Below are 10,752 nucleotides of genomic sequence, written 5' to 3'. Positions count from 1 at the left end.
GCTCTTTCCTAGCAAGGAAATGTCGCATTTACATTCATTTGAAGTGCAGACGGGGAATACATAACACTTCGCAAATCATATTATATCTAACCATGAAACATAGAAATGAGATGCGATATCGCGTTTTAAGAAGCATTAGAAATCTATTGCTACGATACGTAGACATCGGCAAACGCTATTTCTTTGCAAGGAAGTGTCGCATTTACATTCATTTGAAGTGTAGACGAGGAATACATAACACTTCGCAAATCATGTTATATCTTACCATGAAACATAGAAATGAGATGCCATATCGCGTTTTAAGAAGCATTAGAACTCTATTGCTACGACAGGTAGACATATGCAAACGCTATTTCCTTGCAAGAAAGTGTCACATTTACATTCATATGAAGTGTAGACGAGGAATACATAACACTTCGCAAATCATATTATATCTTACCATGAAACATAGAAATGAGATGCGATATCGCGTTTTAAGAAGCATTCGAAATCTATTGCGACGATACGTAGACATCTGCAAACGCTATTTCTTTGCAAGGAAGTGTCGCATTTACATTCCTTTGAAGTGTAGACGTGGAATACACACACTTCGCAAATCATATTATATCTTACCATGAAACATAGAAATGAGATGCGAAATCGCGTTTTAAGAATCATAAGAACTCTATTGCTACGATACTTAGACATCTGCAAACGCTCTTTCCTTGCAAGGAAGTGTCGCATTAACATTCATATGAAGTGTAGACGAGGAATACATAACACTTCGCAAATCATATTACATCTTACCATGAAACATGGAAATGAGGTGCGATATCGCGTTTTAAGAAGCATTAGAACGCTATCGCTACGATACCTAGACATCTGCAGACGCCATTTCCTAGCAAGGAAGTGTCGCATTTACATTCATTTGAATTGTAGACGAGGAATACATAACACTTCGCAAATCATATTATATCTTACCATGAACCTTAGAAATGAGTTGCGATATCGCGTTTGAAGAAGCGTTAGAACTCTATTGCTACGATACCTAGACATCTGCAGGCGCTATTTCCTAGCAAGGAAGTGTCGCATTTACATTCATTTGAAGTGTAGACGAGGAATACATCACACTTCGCAAATCATATTATATCTTACCATGAAACATAGAAATGAGATGCGATATTGTGTTTTGAGAAGCATTAGAACTCTATCGCTACGAAACCTAGACATCTGCAGACGCTATTTCCTTTCAAGGAAGTGTCGCATTTGCATTCATTTGATGTGTAGACGAGGAGTACATAACACTTCGCAAATCATATTATATCTTACCATGAAACATAGAAATGAGATGCGATATCGCGTTTTAAGAATCATAAGAACTCTATTGCTACGATACGTAGACATCTGCAAACGCTATTTCTTTGCAAGGAAGTGTAGCATTTACATTCCTTTGAAGTGTAGACGTGGAATACACACACTTCGCAAATCATATTATATCTTACCATGAAACATAGAAATGAGATGCGATATCGCGTTTTAATAAGCATTAGAACTCTACTGCTACGATAGATGGACATCTGCAAACGCTATTTCCTTGCAAGGAAGGGTCGCATTTACATTCATTTGGAGTGTAGTCGAGGAATACATCACACTTCGCAAATCATATTATATCTTACCATGAAACATAGAAATGAGATGCGAAATCGCGTTTTAAGAATCATAAGAACTCTATTGCTACGATACTTAGACATCTGCAAACACTCTTTCCTTGCAAGGAAGTGTCGCATTAACATTCATATGAAGTGTAGACGAGGAATACATAACACTTCGCAAATCATATTACATCTTACCACGAAACATAGAAATGAGGTGCGATGTCGCGTTTTAAGAAGCATTAGAACGCTATCGCTACGATTCCTAGACATCTGCAGACGCTATTTCCTAGCAAGGAAGTGACGCATTTACATTCATTTGAAGTGTAGACGAGGAATACATAACACTTCGCAAATCATATTATATCTTACCATGAACCATAGAAATGAGTTGCGATATCGCGTTTGAAGAAGCGTTAGAACTCTATTGCTACGATACCTAGACATCTGCAGGCGCTACTTCCTAACAAGGAAGTGTCGCATTTACATTCATTTGAAGTGTAGACGAGGAATACATCACACTTCGCAAATCATATTATATCTTACCATGAAACATAGAAATGAGATGCGATATTGTGTTTTGAGAAGCATTAGAACTCTATCGCTACGATACCTAGAAATCTGCAGACGCTATTTCCTTTCAAGGAAGTGTCGCATTTACATTCATTTGAAGTGTAGACGAGGAATACATAACACTTCGCAAATCATATTATATCTTGCCATGAAACATAGAAATGAGGTGCGATATCGCGTTTTAAGAAGCATTAGAACTCTATCGTTACGATACCTACACATCTGCAGACGCTATTTCCTAGCAAGAAAGTGTCGCATTTACATTCATTTGAAGTGTAGACGAGGAATTCATAACACTTCGCAGATCATATTATATCTTACCATGAAACATAGAAATGAGATGCGATATCGCGTTTTAAGAAGCATTAAAACACTATTGCTTCGATACGTACACATCTGCAAACGTTATTTCCTAGCAAGGAAATGTCGCATCTACATTCATTTGAAGCGTAGACGAGGAATACATAACACTTCTCGAATCATGTTATATCTTAACATGAAACATAGAAATGAGATGCGATATCGCGTTTTAAGAAGCATTATAAATCTATTGCTACGATACGTAGACGTCTGCAAACGCTATTTCCTTGCAAGGAAGTGTCGCATTTACATTCATTTGAAGCGTAGACGAGGAATACATAACACTTCGCAAATCATATTATATCTTACCATGAAACATAGAAATGAGGTGCGATATCGCGTTTTAAGAAGCATTAGAACTCTATTGCTACGACAGGTAGACATATGCAAATGCTATTTCCTTGCAAGGAAGTGTCACATTTACATTCATATGAAGTGTAGACGAGGAATACATAACACTTCGCAAATCATATTATATCTTATCGTGAACCATAGAAATGAGTTGCGATATCGCGTTTGAAGAAGCGTTAGAACTCTATTGCTACGACAGGTAGACATATGCAAATGCTATTTCCTTGCAAGGAAGTGTCACATTTACATTCATATGAAGTGTAGACGAGGAATACATAACACTTCGCAAATCATATTATATCTTATCGTGAACCATAGAAATGAGTTGCGATATCGCGTTTGAAGAAGCGTTAGAACTCTATTGCTACGATACCTAGACATCTGCAGGCGCTATTTCCTAGCAAGGAAGTGTGGCATTTACATTCATTTCAAGTGTAGACGAGGAATACAGCACACTTCGCAAATCATGTTATATCTTAACATGAAACATAGCAACGAGATGCGATATCGCGTTTTAAGAAGCATTAGAATTCTATTGCTACGATAGGTAGATATCTGCAAACGCTATTTCCTTGCAAGGAAGTGTCGCATTTACATTCATTTGATGAGTAGACGAGGAATACATAACACTTCGCAAATCATACTATATCTTACCATGAAAGATAGAAATGAGATGCGATATCGCGTTCTAAGAAGCATTAGAAATCTATTGCTACGATACCTAGACATCTGCAAACGCTATTTCCTTGCAAGGAAGTGTCGCATTTACATTCATTTGAAGTGTAGACGAGGAATACATAACACTTCGCAAATCATATTATATCTTACCATGAAACATAGAATTGAGATCGATATCGCGTTCTATGAATCATAAGAACTCCTTTGCTACGATACGTAGACATCTGCAAACGCTATTTCCTTGCAAGGAAGTGTCGCATTTACATTCATTTGAAGTGTAGACGAGGAATACATAACACTTCGCCAATCATATTATATCTTACCATGAAACATAGAATTGAGATCGATATCGCGTTTTATGAATCATAAGAACTCCTTTGCTACGATACGTAGACATCTGCAAACGCTATTTCCTTGCAAGGAAGTGTCGCATTTACATTCATTTGAAGTGTAGACGAGGAATACATAACACTTCGCAAATCATATTATACCTTACCATGAAGCATAGAAATGAGATGCGATACCGCGTTTTAAGAAGCATTAGAACTCTATTGCTATGATAGGTAGACATCTGCAAACGCTATTTCCTTGAAAGGAAGTGTCGCATTTACATTCATTTGAAGTGTAGACGAGGAATACATAACACTTCGCAAATCATATTATATCTTACCACGAAACATAGAAATGAGATGCGATATTGTGTTTTGAGAAGCATTAGAACTCTATCGCTACGATACCTATACATCTGCAGACGCTATTTCCTTTCAAGGAAGTGTCGCATTTACATTCATTTGAAGTGTAGACGAGGAGTACATAACACTTCGCAAATCATACTATATCTTACCATGAAACATAGAAATGAGATGCCATATCGCGTTTTAAGAAGCATTAGAACTCTATTGCTACGACAGGTAGACATATGCAAACGCTATTTCCTTGCAAGAAAGTGTCACATTTACATTCATATGAAGTGTAGACGAGGAATACATAACACTTCGCAAATCATATTATATCTTACCATGAAACATAGAAATGAAATGCGATATCGCGTTTTAAGAAGCATTAGAACTCTATCGTTACGATACCTACACATCTGCAGACGCTATTTCCTAGCAAGAAAGTGTCGCATTTACATTCATTTGAAGTGTAGACGAGGAATTCATAACACTTCGCAGATCATATTATATCTTACCATGAAACATAGAAATGAGATGCCATATCGCGTTTTAAGAAGCATTAGAACTCTATTGCTACGACAGGTAGACATATGCAAACGCTTTTTCCTTGCAAGGAAGTGTCACATTTACATTCATATGAAGTGTAGACGAGGAATACATAACACTTCGCAAATCATATTATATCTTACCGTGAACCATAGAAATGAGTTGCGATATCGCGTTTTAAGAAGCATTAGAATTCTATTGCTACGATAGGTAGACATCTGCAAACGCTATTTCCTCGCAAGGAAGTGTCGCATTTACATTCATTTGAAGTGTAGACGAGGAGTACATAACACTTCGCAAATCATATTATATCTTACCATGAAACATAGAAATGAGATGCGATATCGCGTTTTAAGAATCATAAGAACTCTATTGCTACGATACTTAGACATCTGCAAACGCTCTTTCCTAGCAAGGAAATGTCGCATTTACATTCATTTGAAGTGTAGACGGGGAATACATAACACTTCGCAAATCATATTATATCTAACCATGAAACATAGAAATGAGATGCGATATCGCGTTTTAAGAAGCATTAGAAATCTATTGCTACGATACGTAGACATCGGCAAACGCTATTTCTTTGCAAGGAAGTGTCGCATTTACATTCATTTGAAGTGTAGACGAGGAATACATAACACTTCGCAAATCATATTATATCTTACCATGAAACATAGAAATGAGATGCCATATCGCGTTTTAAGAAGCATTAGAACTCTATTGCTACGAGAGGTAGACATATGCAAACGCTATTTCCTTGCAAGAAAGTGTCACATTTACATTCATATGAAGTGTAGACGAGGAATACATAACACTTCGCAAATCATATTATATCTTACCATGAAACATGGAAATGAGATGCGATATCGCGTTTTAAGAAGCATTCGAAATCTATTGCGACGATACGTAGACATCTGCAAACGCTATTTCTTTGCAAGGAAGTGTCGCATTTACATTCCTTTGAAGTGTAGACGTGGAATACACACACTTCGCAAATCATATTATATCTTACCATGAAACATAGAAATGAGATGCGAAATCGCGTTTTAAGAATCATAAGAACTCTATTGCTACGATACTTAGACATCTGCAAACGCTCTTTCCTTGCAAGGAAGTGTCGCATTAACATTCATATGAAGTGTAGACGAGGAATACATAACACTTCGCAAATCATATTACATCTTACCATGAAACATGGAAATGAGGTGCGATATCGCGTTTTAAGAAGCATTAGAACGCTATCGCTACGATACCTAGACATCTGCAGACGCCATTTCCTAGCAAGGAAGTGTCGCATTTACATTCATTTGAATTGTAGACGAGGAATACATAACACTTCGCAAATCATATTATATCTTACCATGAACCTTAGAAATGAGTTGCGATATCGCGTTTGAAGAAGCGTTAGAACTCTATTGCTACGATACCTAGACATCTGCAGGCGCTATTTCCTAGCAAGGAAGTGTCGCATTTACATTCATTTGAAGTGTAGACGAGGAATACATCACACTTCGCAAATCATATTATATCTTACCATGAAACATAGAAATGAGATGCGATATTGTGTTTTGAGAAGCATTAGAACTCTATCGCTACGAAACCTAGACATCTGCAGACGCTATTTCCTTTCAAGGAAGTGTCGCATTTGCATTCATTTGATGTGTAGACGAGGAGTACATAACACTTCGCAAATCATATTATATCTTACCATGAAACATAGAAATGAGATGCGATATCGCGTTTTAAGAATCATAAGAACTCTATTGCTACGATACGTAGACATCTGCAAACGCTATTTCTTTGCAAGGAAGTGTAGCATTTACATTCCTTTGAAGTGTAGACGTGGAATACACACACTTCGCAAATCATATTATATCTTACCATGAAACATAGGAATGAGATGCGATATCGCGTTTTAATAAGCATTAGAACTCTACTGCTACGATAGGTGGACATCTGCAAACGCTATTTCCTTGCAAGGAAGGGTCGCATTTACATTCATTTGGAGTGTAGTCGAGGAATACATCACACTTCGCAAATCATATTATATCTTACCATGAAACATAGAAATGAGATGCGAAATCGCGTTTTAAGAATCATAAGAACTCTATTGCTACGATACTTAGACATCTGCAAACACTCTTTCCTTGCAAGGAAGTGTCGCATTAACATTCATATGAAGTGTAGACGAGGAATACATAACACTTCGCAAATCATATTACATCTTACCATGAAACATAGAAATGAGGTGCGATGTCGCGTTTTAAGAAGCATTAGAACGCTATCGCTACGATTCCTAGACATCTGCAGACGCTATTTCCTAGCAAGGAAGTGACGCATTTACATTCATTTGAAGTGTAGACGAGGAATACATAACACTTCGCAAATCATATTATATCTTACCATGAAACATAGAAATGAGATGCGATATTGTGTTTTGAGAAGCATTAGAACTCTATCGCTACGATACCTAGAAATCTGCAGACGCTATTTCCTTTCAAGGAAGTGTCGCATTTACATTCATTTGAAGTGTAGACGAGGAATACATAACACTTCGCAAATCATATTATATCTTGCCATGAAACATAGAAATGAGGTGCGATATCGCGTTTTAAGAAGCATTAGAACTCTATCGTTACGATACCTACACATCTGCAGACGCTATTTCCTAGCAAGAAAGTGTCGCATTTACATTCATTTGAAGTGTAGACGAGGAATTCATAACACTTCGCAGATCATATTATATCTTACCATGAAACATAGAAATGAGGTGCGATATCGCGTTTTAAGAAGCATTAGAACCCTATCGCTACGATACCTAGACATCTGCAGACGCTATTTCCTAGCAAGGAAGTGTCGCAATTACATTCATTTGAAGTGTAGACGAGGAATACATAACACTTCGCAAATCATATTATATCTTACCATGAAACATAGAAATGAGATGCTATATCGCGTTTTAAGAATCATAAGAACTCTATTGCTACGATACGTAGACATCTGCAAACGCTATTTCCTTGCAAGGAAGTGTCGCATTTACATTCATTTGAATCGTAGACGAGGAATGCATAACACTTCGCAAGGAATATTATATCTTATCATGAAACATAGGTATGAGATGCAATATCTCGTTTTAAGAAGCATTTGAACTCTATTGCTACGATACCTAGACATCTGCAGACGCTATTTCCTAGCAAGGAAGTGCCGCATTTACATTCATTTGAAATGTAGACGAGGAATACATGTCACTTCGCAAATCATGTTATATCTTAACATGAAACATAGAAATGAGATGCGATATCGCGTTTTAAGAAGCATTATAAATCTATTGCTACGATACGTAGACGTCTGCAAACGCTATTTCCTTGCAAGGAAGTGTCGCATTTACATTCATTTGAAGTGTAGACGAGGAATACATAACACTTCGCAAATCATATTATATCTTACCAGGAAGCATAGAAATGAGATGCGATATCGCGTTTTAAGAAGCATTAGAATTCTATTGCTACGATAGGTAGATATCTGCAAACGCTATTTCCTTGCAAGGAAGTGTCGCATTTACATTCATTTGAAGTGTAGACGCGGAATACATAACACTTCGCAAATCATATTATATCTTACCATGAAGCATAGAAATGAGATGCGATACCGCGTTTTAAGAAGCATTAGAACTCTATTGCTACGATAGGTAGACATCTGCAAACGCTATTTCCTTGAAAGGAAGTGTCGCATTTACATTCATTTGAAGTGTAGACGAAGAATACATAACACTTCGCAAATCATATTATATCTTACCATGAAACATAGAAATGAGGTGCGATATCGCGTTTTAAGGAGCATTAGAACTCTATCGCTACGATACCTAGACATCTGCAGACGCTATTTCCTAGCAAGGAAGTGTCGCATTTACATTCATTTGAAGTGTAGACGAGGAATTCATAACACTTCGCAAATCATACTATATCTTACCATGAAAGATAGAAATGAGATGCGATATCGCGTTTTAAGAAGCATTAGAAATCTATTGCTACGATACGTAGACATCTGCAATCGCTATTTCCTTGCAAGGAAGTGTCGCATTTACATTCATTTGAAGTGTAGACGAGGAATACATAACACTTCGCAAATCATATTATATCTTACCATGAAACATAGGTATGAGATGCAATATCTCGTTTTAAGAAGCATTTGAACTCTATTGCTACGATACCTAGACATCTGCAGACGCTATTTCCTAGCAAGGAAGTGCCGCATTTACATTCATTTGAAATGTAGACGAGGAATACATGTCACTTCGCAAATCATGTTATATCTTAACATGAAACATAGAAATGAGATGCGATATCGCGTTTTAAGAAGCATTATAAATCTATTGCTACGATACGTAGACGTCTGCAAACGCTATTTCCTTGCAAGGAAGTGTCGCATTTACATTCATTTGAAGTGTAGACGAGGAATACATAACACTTCGCAAATCATATTATATCTTACCAGGAAGCATAGAAATGAGATGCGATATCGCGTTTTAAGAAGCATTAGAATTCTATTGCTACGATAGGTAGATATCTGCAAACGCTATTTCCTTGCAAGGAAGTGTCGCATTTACATTCATTTGAAGTGTAGACGCGGAATACATAACACTTCGCAAATCATATTATATCTTACCATGAAGCATAGAAATGAGATGCGATACCGCGTTTTAAGAAGCATTAGAACTCTATTGCTACGATAGGTAGACATCTGCAAACGCTATTTCCTTGCAAGGAAGTGTCGCATTTACATTCATTTGAAGTGTAGACGCGGAATACATAACACTTCGCAAATCATATTATATCTTACCATGAAGCATAGAAATGAGATGCGATACCGCGTTTTAAGAAGCATTAGAACTCTATTGCTACGATAGGCAGACATCTGCAAACGCTATTTCCTTGAAAGGAAGTGTCGCATTTACATTCATTTGAAGTGTAGACGAGGAATACATAACACTTCGCAAATCATATTATATCTTACCATTAAACATAGAAATGAGGTGCGATATCGCGTTTTACGAAGCATTAGAACACTATTGCTTCGATACGTACACATCTGCAAGCGTTATTTCCTAGCAAGGAAATGTCGCATTTACATTCATTTGAAGTGTAGACGAGGAATACATAACACTTCGCAAGTCATATTATATCTTACCATGAAACATAGAAATAAGATGCGATATCGCGTTTTAAGAAGCATTAGAAATCTATTGCTACGATACGTAGACATCGGCAAACGCTATTTCATTGCAAGGAAGTGTCGCATTTACATTCATTTGAAGTGTAGACGAGGAATACATAACTCTTCGCAATTCATATTATATCTTACCATGAAACATAGAAATGAGATGCCATATCGCGTTTTAAGAAGCATTAGAACTCTATTGCTACGACAGGTAGACATAAGCAAACGCTATTTCCTTGCAAGGTAGTGTCACATTTACATTCATATGAAGTGTAGACGAGGAATACATAACACTTCGCAAATCATATTATATCTTACCATGAAACATAGAAATGAGATGCCATATCGCGTTTTAAGAAGCATTAGAACTCTATTGCTACGACAGGTAGACATATGCAAACGCTATTTCCTTTCAAGGAAGTGTCGCATTTACATTCATTTGAAGTGTCGACGAGGAGGACATAACCCTTCGCAAATCATATTATATCATACCATGAAACATAGAAATGAGATGCGATATCGCGTTTTAAGAATCATAAGAACTCTATTGCTACGATACGTAGACATCTGCAAACGCTATTTCTTTGCAAGGAAGTGTCGCATTTACATTCATTTGAAGTGTAGACGAGGAATACATAACACATCGCAAATCATATTATATCTTACCATGAAACATAGAAATGAGGTGCGATATCGCGTTTTAAGAAGCATTATAAATC

The sequence above is a fragment of the Xylocopa sonorina genome, unplaced genomic scaffold (assembly GCF_050948175.1).
Source record: "Xylocopa sonorina isolate GNS202 unplaced genomic scaffold, iyXylSono1_principal scaffold0131, whole genome shotgun sequence".
Classification (NCBI taxonomy): Eukaryota; Metazoa; Arthropoda; class Insecta; order Hymenoptera; family Apidae; genus Xylocopa; species Xylocopa sonorina.
This window is presented reverse-complemented; position numbering follows the sequence as displayed.